Source organism: Cupressus sempervirens, chromosome 10 (genome assembly GCF_028749045.1).
Source record: "Cupressus sempervirens isolate cs-2001-9-10 chromosome 10, ASM2874904v1, whole genome shotgun sequence".
Taxonomy (NCBI): Eukaryota; Viridiplantae; Streptophyta; class Pinopsida; order Cupressales; family Cupressaceae; genus Cupressus; species Cupressus sempervirens.
In genome coordinates, this window is record NC_143127.1 from 637,870,354 (window position 1) to 637,892,218 (window position 21,865).

Here is a 21,865-nt window from a genome sequence, read left to right on the forward strand (position 1 = left end):
TGAATCCCAAATATAATACTAAATCAACTAAAAACCATATCCTTAACACTAAAATAATTTTAACCCTAACTATAAACCTCAATAAAATCAAACTCTAATCCTACTTAGAATCCTTGAAATTTTTAAGTATTAAACTAAGCAACTACAACCCCAATCTTGCATTAAATTAGGCCTATTTGTCAAATTCAATAATTTGTCTTATACATAATAGAATTATACAATTTCATATTACAAAATTTTAGTAGTAATATAATATCATATAATAAATATAAGAATTGTATTCATTTAACATCCCTTTTCGATGCTTCTAGTTATATACATATTATATATTTATATAACATATTTACACAAAAATGTATATTCATATTAAAAAATTAAAGACTTGATATCTCTCTGCTTTCTCTATATATATTATATAAATATATAATATGTATAAAGCTAGTAAATAATATATCTTAATACAATAATTTCTTAAATGGGAATACAATTACAATGAAAAATTGTTCTATTGAATTGAAATGAATATCATAATACATTGTATCATGTCCTATTGTTGCTTCATCTTGTTGCTTAGCTAATCTATTTATCTTTATAATTTTTCAAATATTTTAACTAAGATCTGATGTTAGAAACTCATTTTAATGGAAAATCTACAACCAATATATTAATCATTGTGGTTATAGCATACTCAAAGATGATGAAATTATCCACCTTCTTAAGCATGTGGATAAGGATGTCATATTTTATTATATTTATTATATGATTATTATTATATTTTTAATGATTTATTTTATATATCAAAAATTCATGTATGTGTTTTAACATTATTTCATAATAATTTTATGGACTTCGTATCTATATATCTATACGTGTGTGTGTGTGTGTGTGTGTGTGTGTGTGTGTGTGTGTGTGTGTGTGTGTGTGTGTGTGTGTGTGTGTGTGTGTGTGTGTGCGCGCGCGCGCGCGCGCTGCGTGTGTGTGCATCTCTTATGACAAAGCTTTTATACCACTTGGTAAAGTGGGGCTGCCATTGTACCAAACAATTGACCCATGAATTCTTAATACAACCACTCAACTTATAATACATAGGAGGCAATTAAGCCCTTGTCACAAATTCATAGGGAAGTTCTATTTTTTCCAACAATCTCCCCTTTAGAGTTACCCGAAGGTCTAAGGATTCAAACTTGTGACCAATCTTTGATACCACTTGTTAGAGTGGATTGCCCTTGCACTAAAAGATATATCTATCAATGCCCAATACAATCACTCAAGGTGGTTAAGCCCTTGTAACATATGAATTCTATGAAAAAAATCTTTAGAAATATGAAAGGATTCAAGGTCTATGATTTATGGTAAAAGAAGGATGGAAATTTTAAAATAAATGTTTATACTAATGTTTATTAGGTTGGAAATTTTGCTAATATGAAAAGTAGAAGTCTGGATGCTTTCTTCTTAGGAGAAAGGCTAGTGACATGGATAAGTAAAAAGAAAATTTGTATCTCACATTCCAATGGTAAAGATGAATATGTTGTTGCAATCAATTCATCTTAGTATTGTGTAGATCAAACACTTACTTGAAGGAATACAAAGGAAGTAGTTGTTCATGTGACTGTTTATTATGATAATGCAAGTGCTATAAACATATTAAAGAGTCTTATGATGAATTAAAGGATAAAGCATATATCTATCAAGTATCACTACTTGAGAGAATAAGTTCAAGAGAAACATGTATTGTTGGAATATGTGAAGTCTAAGGAAATGATTGGTGATATTTTGGTAAAGTCATTACCTAAGGATACTTTTTTTTTACCTCAAAGGTAAACTAGTGGTCCTTCTCCTAATCTAATATTCATTAGTGGAAGATGCATGTTGCATCAAGCAATGTTTTATCAAAATATCTTCTTTTGAGTAAATGTGGATGTTCACTCTTTAGTAGCTACCTAAAGTTGTGCAAAAAGAGAAAGATGTAAGAAAATAGAAGCAATTGGTCCAAGCAAGGTACAAGGTACAAATACATAGAAAGTAAAGGTTTATAGATACATTTCCCATTATTGTAAAAGGGGGAGAGAATTACTGAAATGAGAGATGAGTAGAGAAAGTGAGAGATTTAGTACAATAAGGAATGAATGGGATAAAGTAAATAAAAGAAGAGAGAATCATATAAGAAATTGTCAAAGAGAGGATGATAAGATGACTACATGAAGTAAAGAAGATATATAGTGATTAGGAAAGAAGATTATCCTAAAGTCGGTCAATATGGAAATGAGAATATGAAGATGAGATGTTTCACAACCAAGTTTCAAGTTTGGGTTTACTCCTATTGGACGATATATTTTAGATGTTGTCATTAATGTTGAAGGGATAGATTGTTATACCAACTTATACAGTTATACTAATCCTAATAATGCTGAAAGGTTACTTTTTTGAGTTATGAAAGGATGTAGGAGAATTTGATCATTTTTTATTTTGTCAGTGATTTCAAGCTAATTGACAATACTAATTTATGTAATTTTTCAAATCATCTAAAGAATGTGGTGTTGAGATGATAAATTGTTGAGTAAATTTTAGAAGATGAAGTAATAATGTTTAAGTGTATGAGATCAAAAGCGCAATTTATGAATTAGTCTTTAACAAGGTAATGAAGAAAGAAGTGGTGAAGTGAAAAGATGAATTAGTGTGTGCTATTCAACTAGAAATGTTGGTCAGTAAGAAACAATACATTTTCATATAATGTTTACCAAACAAGTATTAAAGATGTGTGTATACTAAGTGAGAAAGTGTCACCGAGAAAATTAGTGTTAATAGAAAAGGCGATGATGTTTGACAAATGAAGAACACAAGTCATTAAATGAGAATAGTATTAATTAAACCAATTATGGGATGACATCAAACAACTATATAGATTGTTCTAGAAGATGCTAAGGAAGGCAAGATTTTTTCTAGTGAAATCTATGGATGAAATGGATTAGGTAAGATTAGATGGAAGAGATTTGAGGAAAAGTTTGCAATCCAAGAAAATTTCAAGTTCCAAGGTATATTATAGATGACATGATGCATAAAGAATTTTACCTAGCATTAGATTCAATGAATGAAAATTGAGATGTGATCGAATGGATGAGAAAAATTCACAGAAAACCTAATGAATGTGATTAAGTAGAAAAACGTTATCTGTATAAGGAATAAACAAATTGAGGAAGGTGATGATGGTTGTTGATAGCCAAAAAAAGAATAAAAGGGTACAATGAGTAGAGGAAAGTACAAATTTGGAAAAGAAAAGTAAAAAAGTTATAAAGTGTGTGTTGATCTACCAAGTAAAGAAGAGTTTGAAGAAGAGATTAGAGAAGTAATAAGATTTGAACAAGCATTTCACTATCACTCTATAACAATTGTAGAAAAAAAAATTCTTGTGATAGAGTGGTTTTAGTAGTTCTATCCATAAATCCTTTGTAAGGTTGCATTCTAAAGAATGTACTAAGACCTCTAATCAGGCCACTTGTGAATAGGGTGATAGATGTAATTGATGTTTAGTGAAAATCCCCTAAAAATGCTTTTTCGCTATATAGTTAGATTGGAAGTTACATTTTCATAGATAGTTTGATAGTTAGGAATCATGGTTTTAAATAGAAAACCTATTGAATTATAAAACATCCAATGCAATTTGATTGAATCAAATGAAGATTTATTATTATTTTTTTCTTTCATCATTTTCAAAATTTGTAATTGTAATCAAATACACAAGTCCCTCTATTATTATTTTATCATAATGTTGAATATTATATAAATCATGTTATTTTCAATTTGTGTTGTTATAAGTATTGACAAGAGAGAAGGAAAAGTAATCTATGAAAATGACTAGATGAGGAAACAAATGGTATATAATCTTGAATTTTGATGCAAAGTTCAGCTTAATTTTATTTATAATACATTATTTAAAATAAAATTAAACAAAGAACTTAATGAGAAAATATGATTGTAAAATTTAGTCTTAACTTTTTGTTGTCAATTTTACAATAGCAATTAGGATGTGTTGTCCCTAAAAACATCACAACATGGCTTTTTCTTCTGAGTGCCTACTATTTCACTTTTTCCAACTAGATGGTTTCTTTTTACCATACTTGCACACTCTGCACTAATTTTTTTCCTTCTAATTATAAATAGATTGCTAAATAAAAATTAGTTATAATTTCTTAAAACCAATTAAAAATTCAATTACAGATTTTAGGTTTTTAATCATTCATATTTCTCTTATTTTTGTCCCTTTCCATGTTTTAGTATTAACTGCATGGTTAGCTGAAAATATGCTTAAAAAATACTAACTAATATGATGTTAAGCCATTGTTTCTCTCTAAATATTTGGATAGGCCAAGTATTTAAAAAGTTAGAATGTTTGAGATAATATTCACTCTTTGGATGAGTACAAATTATCACTTCGACATGAGATAGATATTGATTTAATTATTTTATTTATAATCCAGCTGCAAGCACTTTAATTCATTTCCCCACGCCGTCAACAAAACAGCTGTTACGTTTAGCTTTAAGATTCCAATTATTCGTAATCAAGATCTAGTATTTGGGTTCCACTACAATTTTCCATGACTGATGATAAATTTTTAAAATAGGGAAAAGTTCATGTTTCTTTTAATTTTGTAAAGCATTTGAAAAGCCACAGAGCCATTGAATCTGCCCATCAAACAAAATTGATATATGGAACATGGTGCAAGGAAACCTAATAGAACTGTATATCTATACAGGACGCAGCTAAAAATTCATAATGGTGGACCTACAAGAGAACAACATTTTATATGTGGAATTATAGTAGTCTTCATCATTTTATCGTATCTAAAGAAAGATCCTATGTCATATGAGAGTGAATACATTATTATTAAAGATGAAAAGAATTGAAAAATACAAGAGATGTAAATAAACCAAATACGCACCTCCTATGGAGAACGCGTATTATGCGTGGCACACAGCTGTCCATGATCATTATCTCTATTATAAAGGCATTCTATTCCAATCTTACATACTCGACTCTTCAGAAATGCCTCCAACAATTGCGTTTATTATGCTAAGTAAAATGGGTGACAGTGAAGAATGTCTGATTGAGGAGTTTGTATCTCTCCTAACATTCAAGGCCGAATTGATATCAGTTCATAGAAAATATTCCATCAACATCTCTAAGTCCACCACATCAAAGATCAGATTAGATGTGAGAAGAATGCCAATTTCATTTTCTACCCATTAACAAGAGAGTTTCCATATTATTACTCAACTTTGATTTTTTCCTATTTGCAAACTTTGATTATAGGAACTACTAGTTTTTATTGAATATGGTCCTAGCATTGTTGACTCTCTGCTATTAATGTCTGATCGTCTATTATTGAAGTACTCTTATTTTGTATGAATTAAGGGTGCGGGAGTTTTTTTATCATCTCAGGGTTCAGTTCATATTTCATGATCTGGGAAATATATCAATTCTGCCCTCTATGCTAATATGATTGTAGAAAGTATACTTATAGAATGTATGTGGGATTGCAGGTGGGATTGAGGAAGCAAGCCGGCAAGATCTTGAATATTCACATGGTCTTTTCTAGAGAGCCTCGCTTGTTACTGTTTACACAGAGGGCTCTGGATGGACTTGGTCTTGAATTCGAAAAAGGCTAGATTCGCACTAAATGTTTTTCAAGCCAAGGTAATGAGCTTGTGTCCTCACTTCGTATTTTTAATTCTCAGTGGCATGTGACCTTAATTTTGGATTTAACAGCATAAGAACTAATATGGTATTTTGCATTCTTAATGGCATATGCCCTTACTTGTACTTTGGAGTTTTTAATAGCATATGGCCTTACTTGGTACTCTTGAACTTTAATAGCACATTCCTTTGGTATTTTGAATCTTATATCAGCGAATTCTGAAGAAAGACATCTGAGTTCAGGAATTCAAAGAAGTGATCCTTTTATACCACCATAGGACAAACATTGATAAGTACAAGCTGGATTCTCATTGAATTCGCCTTCTGCTTCAAAGTCATGCCATTCCCCCTTTAACCCATGAACAATGCTTTTCTAGATGGACATTTAAGACCCCATTTCTGACCTTGATTTAGATAAATGTTACTAATGTACAGATTTCACAGGAAGCAGAGATGTGTTCGCATATCTGTGAAAGATTAAACATTATATTCCAATATGATATCATACCATAAAATTGATTTAAGGAAAAGGGAATAGAAGGTTCTTTGCTCTTTCGGGATGCCCAGAAACCCTAATTTGTTAATGGTTTGGTCTATACATAATTTGAACAGTTGTTCTACTGTTGTCAAGATGACTATTTAAATAGAAAGAATATTAAAATAAAGAAGCAGGCATTGACGACAACTGACTGTCCATGGACAATATTAAATATAGAAATTTGTTGACAGATTTTTGCAGATAAAAAATGTATCAAGTGAATCATGTTGAAATTTTCAGCCTTTTTGAAGTGACGACGCTTCCAATAGCTTTTTGCAATTGCACATGTACTTGATTGATGAGTTTTTTTGGGCGAATTCCAATGTTTCCCTCGTGATTACTCGTGTTGAACAGTAATATTGTGAATCAAGCTGTCTATTCCACATTACACCTTTGGAATGAAAAGATTTTGACAGGCACGGAAATCGATCTGCATCCATTATCAGAATGAGAAAACTCCTTTAAAAGGCATACAAATTTGCTTCAGATGACAATGCAATAGAAATCGTTTTGGCATCTCAGATTCTATGATACGAATGAATAAAGTAATTGTACTTAGCTTAATGTGAAGTATATAAGTCAGGTTAAAGAAGTTAATCCATTTCTCTCTCTTTATTTAGCTGTACTTTGAATCTTTTGCACGTCTTAAAGTTATTGATATGATTGAATTGAGGAATTCTAGAAATGGGATTTGTATTTTGCTTGATTTACTAGCAAACGGTACTGATTTCACCACTTCAGGTTGTAAAGTGGAAAAATATTAAGTTCAGTAAATGTTTTTAAATTTTGAACTTAGACTTATTATACAGTTATTAAGATAGCAGTAAAGAATTTCAGAGTTCAAGTTCATTTCATAGGTTAGATAGAAAAGAGTTATGACCTCATGCAGTATGTATTTAAAAGACAAAATTGAAATGAATTTTTTTGGCTATATTGATGTTATTACATATTCTTCCGCATGTGTGGTATTATCATATTATTTCAACAATTCAGTTGAACACGAACACTAACTAGTGCTTGACAAGATTGAAGCTGTCTTGCTATTGCCTGTACACAGTTGTCACTACCTCAATTAATGAAGATTTGCAAATGGGTAGTTTGAAAAGAAAAAAGTTTTGAATTGAATTTGTATATTTATTATATTATAGTTTTTTTATTGATGAAAGGTATTTTGTTATATTTTGTTAATTTTAATATTTTATATAATCTTATTGTACTCTGGTCTACAGAAACTACAAATGTCTCTTATAACTAAATGAATCTTTGAGAGGACATTCTTGAATAGATGATATATCTAATACAACAATTTCTTAAATAAGAATATGATTATAATGAAAATTTTATCTATTGAATTAAAATGATTATCATTATACATTTTATCATGTCCTATTGCTGCTTCATGTTAGTTGTTTGGCTGATGTCTTTATCTTTAGCATACCCCAAAAATTTTGACTAAAATCTGATGTTAGAAATTCTTTCTAATAAAAAATCAATCAATATATTGAACACTATGTTTATAACATAACTGAAGATGATAAAATTATCCATCTTTCCAAGCATGTCATAAGGATGTCCCTTCTTACTATATTTATTATATTATTATCATAAATTTATGTATGCTTGTTAAAATTATTTCATAAATTTGTGTGTGTGTGTTATGTACACACACACACACACACACACACACACATATGTACATATATATATTGTATATATATATGTACATATATTTATATATGTGTGTGTGTGTGTGTGTGCATATATATCACCTTCATGTACTATAATTTCAATTTATTACAATCCTATTTTCTTTATAATGAAAGAAAGAATATAATATCTTTCAATTGTTATTAGTCAAGACAACACCGTTAAGGAAGTAGTTCTAAAGTAGTTCTAATTTAAATGAAAGATTTTTAAATAAGATTGGGCATCAATAATTATAGTTTATATGATATTCATCATATTCATAAGATACAAATGATTACTCTAGGTACTTTCACTTGGGGTTCAAAATTGTAAGAAGTTCAATTACATTGGAATAGAGGCCAATAGAAATTATCGCCTTAAAACCATAAAAAATAAAATCAAAAGCCCACTACCAAGCTTTAAGACCACCTGAAAATTATGCTTTACACCCACACAAAAACTAGTTTTCACACATTTTCTTTCTTCATTTTATTTATAGTACTATTATTTACTTATAGTTTATTATTAACTAATAACTTTATTTTAGTGTGTATTTCTTTAAAGAGTAATTAATCATTGTATCTAATCATATTTAATAACTATCTTTTTTAAATCTTTCCTTCTAATCAAATTCGATTTATATTATATCTTAAAAATTGAAAAAATCAAATAATATAATAAAATAGTCCCAATTATTTTCTATATACTTTAGACATTCATTTTCACTACTCAATAAATTTGAAATTAAAAACCTATTTTATAAGAATTAAATAAATCTAAATATTTCCCCTCAATTGACATATGCTTAAGCGTGATGTTTACTTTAGATATGTTGATTGGATAAGCATTTAGGAACTTAAAAAATTTATTCTAACATTTATTCTTTTAGATAAAGATTTTTTCCTTGTAAAAAAATTAATTAAAATTTATGTATAAATAATAAATATGAAAATATGAAACTTTAAGAATTAATTGGCCAAATATTTGCACTTTTTTAGGGTGTCACAATTTTCCATGGAAAATAATTGTGGAAGAAGATGCTCTCAACTTCATCCACATTCTTAATGGGAAGGTTGTGAGAGGTTGGCAGGGAAGATAGGTCTTAGGAAAACAATAGGCCTCTTTGATATTCTAGAAGAAGTAAGATACGAACACACCTTGGAATACTCAATGCTTTCTTTAGTTGGTTTAAGTTTTGGTTCTTGGTTTATTTTATTTTATTTTTGTTAGATTAGCTTTTGTTGTTAAAAGACATGAAGAAGTTTGTGTAGAGTTGCAGAGTTTGTCATATGGCAAAAGGAGTGAAGCAGAATAATGGGTTGTATGAGTGATTGCTTGTACCAAAGAAGTCATGGAAGGATGTCACCATGGATTTTTTTCGTGGTTTATCAAAGAAATAGTGAGGGAATGATTCCATATCTGTGGTGGTTGATAGATTTTTTTAAATGACACATTTTATTTCCTGGAAGAAGATTAATGTTGTTGTTCATGTGGTGTAGTTGTTTTTAGAGAAGTTGTGAGACTATATGGTCTACCAAATAGCATAGTTTCTTATCAAGATATCAATTTTTTAAGGTATTTTTAGCATACATTATGGAATATATTGAAGATGGATTTGAAGACTAGTTCATCGTATTACCCACAGAATGATGGACTAACCAAAGTTCTAAATTGGACTTAGAGGAGTTTGTTGAGATGCTTGGTTGGAGATAAACCAAAGGGATAGGATTTTATTTTACCACAAGAAGAATTTGTATACAATAATTGTGTCAATAGGAGTATTGGTAAATCACCACTACAAATTGTATATGGGAGTAGTCCCAAAAATTCTTCTAAATTAAGACAGTTAGATAAAGGTGAAATAAGTATGCTGAAGCGGAAGATTTTGATGAAAATTTGAAGAACATCCACAAGGAGGTGAGGAAGCACATTATTAAGATGAATACACTGTATAAGGAAAATGCATATGGAAAAGGAGGTATAAGGAATTTGAGATTGGTGATGAAGTCATGGTTCATTTGAGAAAGGAGCATTTTCTAGTGGGTACATATAAAAAGTTGAAAATGAAGAAGTTTGGACTATGCAAGTTCATGAAAATGCATGATTCTGGAAATAGCTATGAGGTAGAGTTGCCTAATGAATTGAATATTTCACCAATATTTAATATTTAAGATCTAATAGAATATCATGAAGGAGGTGATAGAGATGACATTCCAGAAACACAATGGAGTATTCTAACAGCTAGTTTGAGTACAAAGGAGATTGAGGAGATATTGGATATTCATGTTGGCAAAAGTACAAGTGAAAAAAATTATGAAGAGTACCTGGTCAAATAGAAAAAGGAGAACAGTAGAATATTCATCATGGCTAGCAAGAGAGGAGGTTAACCATCTTAGTTCTCCTCTACACAACTGAGACATGACAGGGTCACTTCTCAAATTACCCTAGGTATCTCATGCAGGAGCATCCTCATCATAAGAGAAATCTTGCATCACCCAAAAATATTTCCTTTTTCTATTGAATAAGGGTTGTCTAAGTGTAGATTGTTTTGTTTCTAGAGCCTTTCTACTTACAAAGTTAGTCATACAAGCTCATAATATCCTAATTTTTGAGGTGGATATTTATCTTAGATATAATAGCCTACCAATTAAGGCTCAATGCCACATCATGAGTATTCATAAGGTTATCGCAGAAATTTTATGTGCAATTTTGGTATAAAAACTTCATGTTAGGTTTTAAAGGCCTTAGAGGCCCCAAAGGGGCTCTGAAATGGGGTTGACCAAAGAGTGCGCATGTTTAACCATGTAGATCAAAAGATAAAGATTTCAAAAAGGGGTTATAATAGCCAATCAAAGAAACAATTCAAAATTTATGGCTTTTCAAATTTGGACCAACCAAAATTTCTAGAATAAGTGTCAAATGTGTTTCAGCACAACTCTATATGTTATTTTAGGGTTAGTTGGTCTCAAGGGTTAGGGTTTGATGCGTAGAAACTTCTCAGGTAGTGTAAAAATGTCTATATAAGAAATGCCCATATATTGTGAGGAAGGTGCCTATATAGGTTTTCATATTGTATTTCAAGGTTCTATAATTTTACATTTGTGGTAATAATAAGGAGCCCATTTATTTTTTCATAGATTATTGTTATTTCTTTATTTCTATTATGTGTTTTCAATATTAAGGGGAGTACCCTTCATCAAATAAATTAGAAAATAATTTTTAATTGGAGTTTGTCAACCTTAAGAGTTAGGGTTAATGTCTAGAACCTTCTTGGGTGATGAAATGTTGCTTATATAAGGAAGGTCTATAGTGATGTTTAGGAAGTCCTGGGTGGTATTTTATGGATCTATGTTGAAGAGTACTATAAAGAAATTCATGTGTGTATTTTCATATTATATTTCAAAACTCTGTAATTTTGCATTTGCAGCGATAATAAAGGGCCCATTTTTAGTTCTTTTCAATTGTTGTTGTTTCTATATTTTAGTTATGTTTATGTTGTATTAAGGGGAGAAACCTTCATCAAGTGGTATTAGAGAAGGATTTCTCAACTATTTAAATATATTTCCAACTATGAGGCAGTTACACTAGGATCGTGGTTTTGATTGAGTGTGTAGATAGATCACTGGTTGTGAGGCAGTTTGCACTAGGGTTTTAACAAAAACATGAAAATTCCTCTATAAAGAGAGCATGTTATAAGATTTTGTTAGCATGAATGCTGATGGTATTCCTTTGGTGGAGTATCATAAGCATTGAGTATATTTTTAGCATGATTGACATGTTGCATTCATGATTGCATTTGACATTGATGTCAACATAACATTATTTTTGTAAAGATTCGCAGAGTTAAGGAAATGTTCTAAACTATGTCTTGATGAAGTTTTTAAGTGCGCATATAGAGAGATTCAAATACATGTAGAAGATATGTTTGATTTATAGAGGATAGTTTACAAACAAAATACTTGAGAAGTAATTTTTGATGTTTGGATTACATCTTCTAACAGAGATAGAATCATAAAACATATAGCTAGATAGTGATAGTAGACAACCTAATGATGACGTTAGTGAGTACACAAGGTTTGAGGTCGCACATGTGAGAAGTTGTAAAGACTTTGAGCCTACAATGATTTGTAATTATGAATATATGTAATGTTTTGTAATATCTTAATGTGGTCCTATTATAATTAATTGGGAAAGCCTCAAAGTTGATTCAAGGAATTATTTTGAGGATATGGTATAAGTATGAAAGGATAAAAGTGTTGTATAGAGTCACTAGGGGGCCAGAGGACAGTGAGTTTGCTAGGGTAACCTTAGAGTTGGCTCATGTGATGACACTTTACCACTTACATAGTAGATTTTTTATGTGTCATTATTACCTATCAATTATGTCTTGGTACCTTGAGTTAGATTATTTTTAGGATTTCCTTGACCTAGATGTTGGATTTAACTTTTGGGATTGTTATCTTGTTTGGAACTTGAGGCTATCTCCTCAGCATAGTGGGAGTGAACCATTTAGGTTTCACTAGGTCAAGGGGTAGTGCTTTTTACTTTTACCATTCAGATTTGACAAATTGATGCCATGGCTAGAGTTCCCTATTCTGTATTATCTATCATTATGTTCTTGTGTACTATGATGGATGGTTGTATTCTATTGCACTATATTTGATTCATAGATCTTACAAGATGATGTAATCTACTTCATGATGTATATTATTTTAGCCTTTCATATCCTGTGACTTGTATAGTGGATGATTGTGCATTCTGATTATTGTCAAGTGGCATTCAAAATAATTGTATATTACTTAAATGGATTTGTACTTGTAGTTATTCTTTAATGTTGAATTGTTATATATTGGTTTTAGTATTAATTAAACTTAAATATGATTCAACACCATGGGACCCTTAGGAAATGTAATCTATTTTATGATATGTGTTTATGTGTATGTTATTGTTTCCACTATATTATATTTTTTGTTGTTAAGTTATTATTTTTCAAAAAAAAAAGTTTGGCAAACTTAGTGAAACTTTAGGTTAATTTCTTTTGGGTTCCCTAGCAGGGCATTAAAATATTAGGAAGAATCCCAGGGGAGCAAATAGTCCTTGGTTGGAAAGGTAAAAGAGCCTAGGCCACACTCCTATCTTAGATAGAAGATGGATGGCATTTGATGGCTTTGGAGACTGGGTTACACAAAGGGACACACCGCAAGTTTTGTGAATTCTATCTAATATCTTATTCTTATTTTTTACATTTATCTAAAAGATGGATCTTGTGATGTAACCTTGTAAATTTATAATGTAATTACAAAAAACTTGTTGTACATGGGATCATCGTACTTAAAATGTGATGACTGATGGATGATTGGATTAGCAACTTAGTCTTATGGTCATTTAGAATATGAAACAACACTTGGGATAGTATGCTGAGATCTTTTGTTGATAGAAAATATTCATAGTAAATTTAATTAGTGATATCAAATGAAATTTAATTGATCATCCCCATCATGTTATGACTTTTCAAATTGTTTATTTTCCACTTTTTTCGCAATTTCATGATGTGACATTTTTTAAGTAGAAGGTTCTTACACTCTTTCATGTGTGTGTGTGTGTGTGTGTGTGTGTGTGTGTGTGTGTGTGTGTGTGTGTGTGTGTGTGTGTGTGTGTGTGTGTGTGTGTGTGTGTGTGTGTAACAATTTTTAAAAGCATGCATAAATTTATGATATATAAAAATAAATCATTAAAAATTTATCATCCTTATCGACATGCTTAGTAAGGTACATAATTTTATCATCTTGGGTAGGTTATAAACATAGTGTTCAATCTATTGGTTGTAGATTCTTCATTAAAAGGAGTTTCTAGCATCAGATGTAGTCAAAATATTTGACAAATGTTAAAGATAAAGACACCAGCCAAGCACCAATTAGATGAAGCAGCAATAGGACATGATAAAATGTATTATGATATTCATTTTAATTCAATAGATAATTTTTTCATTGTAATCATATTCATATTTTAGAAATTGTTGTATTCGTATATTATCTATTAAAGAATATCTTCTCAAAGATTTATTTATAAGAGACATCTGTATAATATTAAAAATAATAAAATATGATAAAATACCTTTCACCAATAAAAATAATATAAGTTCAACTCAAAACTTCTTCTTTTTCAAACTATCGATCTACCAATCTTCAGGACAGAGGCACACAAAAATAAATATGAAAGGCAATGTGCTATGACACAATATTTGATTACTTTTTTTATCGACAAAAATGGATACATAGAACTCCTTGTTATAGGTAAGTTTACAATACTCTAGAAATATCTAACATTTTTCGACAAGACAATTATCTACAGAGTTCTAGAAACTACTACAGCCGACACAACCTAAAATGCTAGAAACATCTAATGACGGACATGATCAAATAAGTTTTAGGAGTAAAAATTAATATTTCTAACACTCCCCTTAATTTCTACTATTTACTATTATAAACTTCTTTAATATTTACAACTGTCAGAGCCTCCTTCAAAATTTCAAACTATACTTGTGGTAAGGCCTTGGTGAAGATATTTGCAAGTTGCTCCTCTGATCTGCAATGCTATAGATTAATTTCTCTAGCATTAACTAGCTCTCTAATGAAGTGATACCTTGTGTCAATGTGCTTTGTCCTCTTGTGAAACACATGGTTCTTTGAAAGTGAAATAGCAGACTTGTTATCACAATAGATTGTAGTAGGTCCATCTTGAGCTTGCATTAAGTCTTTCAAAATCCTTCACATCCATACTACTTGACATGTTGTTGTTGTTCATGCTACATATTCTACTTCAGCTGATGAGAGAGTTGCTCTAGGTTGCTTCTTTGATGCCTAGGCTACAACACCTATCCCAAGATGAAATGCATATCTAGATGTGATCCTTTTATCCTTAGTATTCCCTACAAAATCACTATCGATATATCCAACTAATTGAAAATCATCTAAAGTAGAATACAAAATGCCATGATTCATAGTTCCTACAATATATCTCAAAATCCTTTTTCTTGCCTACCAATGTGAGTTCTTTGGTTATTCCATGAATCTAGAGATTAAACTCACTCCATACATAATATATAGTCTAATAGTAGTGAGATACATCAAAATTTCAACCAATCTTTTGAATATAGTTGAGTCAAAACCTTTCTCAATATCTTCTCTATTTAGTTTGGTGCCTACTACCATAGGTGTAGATACTAGACTGCAATTTATCAATCTAAATCTTTTCAAAATATATTTTGCATATATACTTTGGCAAATGAAATTTTTTTTATCATTTTGAGTAACTTCAATTCCAAGAAAATATTTCATCAATCCTAGATCTATCATTCCAAATTCTCTTTTCATTGCTAATTTAAACATGTCAATAAATCAATTACTTGTGAAGATCAAATCATCAACATATAAACAAATAATCAAAATCTGACCTTGTTCATTGATCTTGGTATATAATTTAGGTTCACTAAAGCTTCTCTTGAATCAATTCTCCATTGTGTATGAATCTATTTTGTTGTACCAGGCTCTTGGAGCTTGCTTCAATCCATAGAGCACCTTCTTCAACTTATAAAATTTGTCTTCATGTCCTCTTATTTCATATCCTAGTGGTTGTTGCACATAGAATTCTTCTTCCAAATATCCATTCAAAAATGCTAATTTCACATCTATTTGGTGAACCATCCATTTGTTTTGAGCTGCAATAGCTAATACTATTTTAATAGTATCAAGTCTTGGCATAAGTGCAAATATCTCATTATAGTCAACCCCATATACTTGTAAAAATCCCTTAGCAACCTACCTTGCCTTATATTTTTCTACATCTCCATTAGCTTTAAACTTAGTCTTATAAACCCATTTTACACTAATGCAATCATTGTTCTATGGAAAATCAACTAATTCCCATGTATCATTTCTCTCAATGGATTCTATTTCATCATTCATTGCATTAATATAATGTTCTTCCTTAATTGCATCTTCAAAATATATAGGATCTTAAGCAAATAAAGAAAAATTTGATTGCAAATCTATTTTACTTCCTTGATTATAAATCTCATTCAAGCTTCTAATTTTCTTGCTTGTAATCCTTGATCTCAACTATGCAAGTATACGATTTGAATTATTACTTACTTGTGAATTTGAAGATTCTCCAAGCTTAACTTTATTTTCTAAGTGATCTCCTTGTGGACTTTGTGGTGGAGTTCCTTCTTGGTCACTTGGTTGATCCTCTTGATCTTCATGATCCTTTTTATCCTTCTCATCATATGGTATTGTTGTAGCACCTATAACATTTGTATTGTAGCACCTATAACATTTGTATCTATATTTTGATCCCAAGATTCATCCTCTTTAAATACAACATCCCTAATCACAATGACTTTTCTGGTGATAGGATTAAACAACCTACATGCCTTAGATTGCTCATCATAGCCAACAAAAATGTATTTCTAACTCTTATCATCTAACTTACTTCTAGTTTCTTTAGGAACATGTGCATGCAATACCACCAAATACTTTGAGATGAGAAACACTATGAATCTTACCATTCCATGCTTGTTGTAGAACCATGTCCCTCACAATCTTTGTTGGACTCCTACTCAAGATATAAACAACACAAGAATTTGCTTCAGCCTAATACTCATTAGGAAGATTCTTACCTTTCAACATGCACTTGCCATCTCCATTATTGTCTCGTTCTTTCTCTCTACAACACCATTTTTTTGTAGTGTGTAATTGGTAGTAAATTTCTTTTTGATTCCATGATCCCTACAATAATCTAAAAACTCATTTGACTTATACTCTCCTCCTCTATCAGATCTCAATACCTTAATAGCTAAACCACTTTGTTTCTCAACAAAAGCCTTGAATTCTTTAAATTTGCCAACAGATTTGTATTTAAGAAAGTAAACTCATATCTTTCTACTAAAGTCATCAATAAATGCTCCCCCCTAATGATGGTGTTTTTATTGGACCACATATATCCGAATGCACAATTTCTAAAGGTGCCCTTGCTCTATATGACATCCCTTTTGGAAAAATCTCTCTATGATGTTTGGCCAAAATACACCTTTCATAAGGACTTGATGATGCTTCAATTGGGGGTAATCCTTTGAGATTTAGATGACCATACCTCAAGTATTATATCCATGTTTGATCTTGGCTTGCTACCTTAAAACTTGTTGCAACTTTATCGATCATATTGCTCTTCATCCAAAGTGGAAACATTCTGTTATTTTTCATTTCTACCCTTGCAATCACCATGTGACTAGGAGGCATATCAAATATAGTGCACAAATTTTTCTCAAAAATAACTCTATAATCTTTTTGACTAAGCTACCCCACACTTATAAGATTATGTTTCAAACTAAGGACAAAGTATACATCAGAAATAGATTTCTTACCATGCTTTTTTATAATATTGATTGTTCCTTTTCCACTCACTTCCACTATCTCATTATTACCCAACTTCACTTCTGATTTAATTGATCTATCCAAACTTTCAAAAAACTCTTTATTACCTATCATATGATTGCTGCAACCACTATCTAGAAAATAAAAATCATTTGTACTCTCTTGAGCTACATTGCAAGTAATGAACATTGTCTCAGAATTACTCTCAGAAAAATTTACATTTTGCTAACCCATATCAGCTTGTTTTTTCCAACACTCATTTGTAAAATGTCCAAACTTCTTGCAGTAATAGCATTGAATATTTGATTTATCATACCTTTGTGATATTTGGTTGTTATAGCTTCCCCTTGAATAGGAGTATTGATTTCTTCTTCCTCTTGAATCTGGACTCCTTTCTTCTTTTTGAAAATTATTTCTGCCTCTTGCTCTTCCTCTAAATCTAGCACTTCCTCTTCCTCTACCTCTGCCAAATGTCATTTTTGCTTTAAATGCATTCTCTAGTGAAGAGTTGGTATGCTTGTTCAATATGTATTCATGATTATATAAAGATCCAAATAGCTCATCTATAGATAATTTTGTTAAATCCTTAGATGCTTCAATTGCAACCACAATATTATCAAATTTAGGAGGCAAACTTCTTAAAATATTTTCTACAACTTTCTGGTCAGAAAGCTCATCACTATTCATCCTTACTTGATTAACCACATTCATAACATGATTTGAAAATTTCTCTATAGAGTCAGAATCCTTCATTTGTAAATTCTCAAATTCTCTTCCAAGTGCTTGCAATTTAACAGTCCTTACCTTACTTGTACCTTGATATGCAATCTCAAGAATGTCCCAAGCTTGCTTGGTTGTAACAGCTACGTTAATTTTTCCAAGAACTAAATCATCCAGAGCTTATCCAATAATCTGCAAAGCTTTTTAACTCTTCTGCCTATTTTCATCAAGCTTTTTCTTTTGATTAGCATTTAAAGTAGACTCATCTACAGGTTCATCATAACCACTCAAGATTATATCTAATAACTCATAAGAATCAAATATAATCTTCATTCTAAAAGCCCAATCATCATAATTCTTTCCAGAAAACATTGGAATTGAAGTCTAAAAACTCCCTAAAGCCATGTCGGATAGAAACTTATAAACAAAATTCACAGATATAAAAAACCCTAAATAGGGCAATAAAAGAAACTTACAGATCTCACAATAGCTTTGTATCCCCTTTCTCTGCTGCAATCCTCCTCATGCACAATCCTTCAAACTCCTCTTCTTAACCAAGCTTTGATGGGTGGACAGAGGCACACAAAAATAAAATATGAAATGCAATGTGCTACAACACAATATTTGATTACTTTTTTTATTAACAAAAATGGATACATAGCACTCCCTTTTATAGGGAAGTTTATAATACTCTAGAAATATCTGACATTTGCCAACAAGACAATTATCTATAGAGTGCTGGAAACTACTACAGATGACACAACCTAAACCTAAACCTAAACCTAAAATGTTAGAAACATCTAATGACAAATATGATCCAATAAGTTTTAACAATAGAAATTAATATTTCTAACAATATGTACAAGCAATAACAAGACAACTTCCTGTCAAGCACTAACTAGTGTTCGTGTCACAAATTTCATTTCTATTTTGTATTGATCTTTAAATAGGTACTGAAATTATGAGGTCATAACTCTTTTCTATCTAATCTATGAAACGAATTTGATCTCTGAAATTCTTTACTTCTATCTTAATAACTGTGATAATAAGTCCAATTTCAAAATTTAACAACATTTACTAATCTTAATTTTTTATTTTGTTTATAAACTGAAGTTGTAGAATCAGAACTGTTGGCTAGTAAATCAAGTAAAATACAAATCCCGTTTCTAGAATTTTTCAATTCAATCATATCAGTAACTTTGAAAACAAAAGAAGTCTGTGCAAAAGATTCAAAGTACAGCTATATAAATAGAGGAGAAATGGATTCATTCGTATCATAGAAACTGAAATGCCAAAATGATTTCTATTGCATTGTCATCAGAAGCAAATTTTGGAAGCAAATTTGTATGCCCGTTAAAGGAGTTTTCTCATTCTAATAATGGATGCAGATCGATTTCCTTGCCTGTCAAAGATCTTTTCAGTCTAAAAGTGTAATGTGGAATAGACTTGATTCACAATATTACTGTTCAACACGAGTATTCACGAGGGAAACATTGGAATTTGCACAAAAAAATAATCAATCAAGTACATGTGCCATTGCAAAAAGCTATTGTAAGTGTTGTCACTTCAAAAATGTTAAAATTTTCAACATGATGCAATTGATACATTTTTTATCCTCGAAAATCTGTCAGCAAATTGCTATATTTAATATTGTCCATGGACAGTCAGTTGTCCTCAATGCATGTTTCTTTTTGTGTACTTAAATAGTCATCTTGACAATAGTAGAGCCACTGTTCAAATTATTTATAGACCAAACCATAACAAATTAGAGTTTCTGGGCATCCTCAAAGAGTGAAGAACCTTCTTTTACCTTTTCGTTAAATAAATTTTACGGTATGAGATTATATTAGAATATAATGGTTAACCACTTACAAGTATGCGAGCAAATCTCTGTTTGTTGTGAAATTCATACGTTTGTAACATTTATTCTAAATCAAGGTCAGAAATGGGGTCTTAAATGTCCATCTAGAAAAGCATTGTTCATGGGTTGAAGGGGGAATGACATGATTTTGAAGCAGAAGGCGAATTCATTTACAATCTAAATTGTACTTTTCCATGTTTGTTTTATGGTGGTATTAAAGGATCATTTCTTTGAGTTCCTGAACTCAGATGTCTTTCTTCAGAATTCGCTGATACAAGCTTCAAAATACCATGGGCATATGGAATTAAAAATGGAGGGTACCAAGTGAGGCCATATGGTATTACAAACTCCAAAGTACAAGTAACAGCATATGCCATTAAGAAAGAAAAATATCACGTTTGTTCTTATGCTAATAAATCCAAAATTAAGGTCATGTGCCATTAAGAATTAAATATTAAAAGTACCAAGTGAGGGCATGAGCCATGAAGAATCCAAAGTTCCAAGTGAGGGCATTTTCTATTAAGAGTGAATCGATCTTGTTGATACGAAGTTGAAGTCAAGGACATGAGCTCATTACCTTGGCTTGAAAAACATTTAGTGCAAATCTAGCCATTTTAGACTTCAAGACCAAGTCCATCCAGAGCCCTCGGTGTAAACAGTAACAAGCCAGGCTCTCTAGAAAAGACGTTGTGAATATTCAAGGTCTTGCCGGCTTGCTTCCTCAATTCCACCTGTAATCCCACATGCATTATATAAGTATACTCTCTACAATCATATTAGCATAGAGGGTAGAATTGATATATTTCCCAAATCATGAAATATGAACTAAAACCTTAGATGATGAAAAATAACCTGCAACCTTAAATTCATACAAAGTAGGATTACTTCAATAATAGACGACCAGACATTCATAGAAGAGAGTCAGCAATACTAGGAACCATATTCAATATTAAAAACTAGTAGTTCCTATAAGCAAAGTTTGCAAAAAGGTAAAAACCAAAATTGAGTAATATGGAAACATTCTTGTTAATGGGTAGAAAATGAAATGGCCTTTTTTCTCACATCGAATCCGATCTTTAATGTGGTGGACTTAGAGATGTCGATGTAACATTTTCTATGAACTGATATGAATTCGGCCTTGAATGTTAGGAGAGATTCAAACTCCTCAGTCAGGCATTCTTCACTGTCACCCATTTTACTTAGCATAATAAACACAGTTGTTGGAAGCATTTCTGAGAGGAGTTTGTAAGAGAGCAATAGAATGTCTTTATAATAGAGATAATGATCATGGACAGCTGTGTGCCACGCATAATACGCGTTCTCCATGGTAGATGCGTCTTGGTTTGTTTACATCTCTTGTATTTATTTATTTATTTTCTTCTTTAAAAATAATGTATTAACTATCATATGACATAGGAACTTTCTTTAGATACGGTACAATGATGCAGACTGCTGTAATTCCACATATAAATAGTTGTTCTCTGGTAGGTCCACCATTATGAATTTTTAGCTGCTTCCTGTATAGATATACAATTCTATTGGGTTTCTTTGCACCATGTTCTACGGATCCATTTGTTTGATGGGCAGTTTCAATGGTTCCGTAGCTTTTCAAATACTTCACAACATTAAATAAAACATGAACTTTTAGCTATTTTTAAAATTTCTTACGAGTCGTGAAGAATTATGGTGGAACCCAAATACTCGACCTTGATTAGAAATAATTAGAATCTTAAAGCTAAACGTAATTGTTTTGGTGATAGCGTGGAGAAATGAATTCAAGTGCCTCCAGCTGGATTATGAAAAAAAATTAAAAATATCAATATCTCTCACTTTTCAATTCGATAATTTGTTCTCATCAAGAGAATGAATATTGGTTCAAATATTCAAGTTTTTAAATACTTGTTCTATCCACATATTCAGAGCTGTAAATGCTCTCT

At 30.9% G+C, this 21,865-nt stretch overlaps 2 long non-coding RNA genes across 2 annotated transcripts; one reads left to right on the forward strand and one right to left on the reverse strand.

Moving 5' to 3' along the window:
• The first annotated feature begins 4,964 nt into the window (after positions 1 to 4,964).
• On the forward strand, positions 4,965 to 6,377 carry LOC149535440 (uncharacterized). The gene is made up of 3 exons (XR_016356962.1): positions 4,965 to 5,209; positions 5,539 to 5,692; positions 5,906 to 6,377. It is a non-coding gene; the product is annotated as an uncharacterized LOC149535440 (long non-coding RNA).
• Positions 6,378 to 20,304: 13,927 nt separating this feature from the next.
• LOC149535441 (uncharacterized) lies at positions 20,305 to 21,162 on the reverse strand. The gene is made up of 2 exons (XR_016357198.1): positions 20,991 to 21,162; positions 20,305 to 20,659 (listed from the first exon to the last, which is right to left on the reverse strand). It is a non-coding gene; the product is annotated as an uncharacterized LOC149535441 (long non-coding RNA).
• Between the last annotated feature and the right edge of the window lie 703 nt (positions 21,163 to 21,865).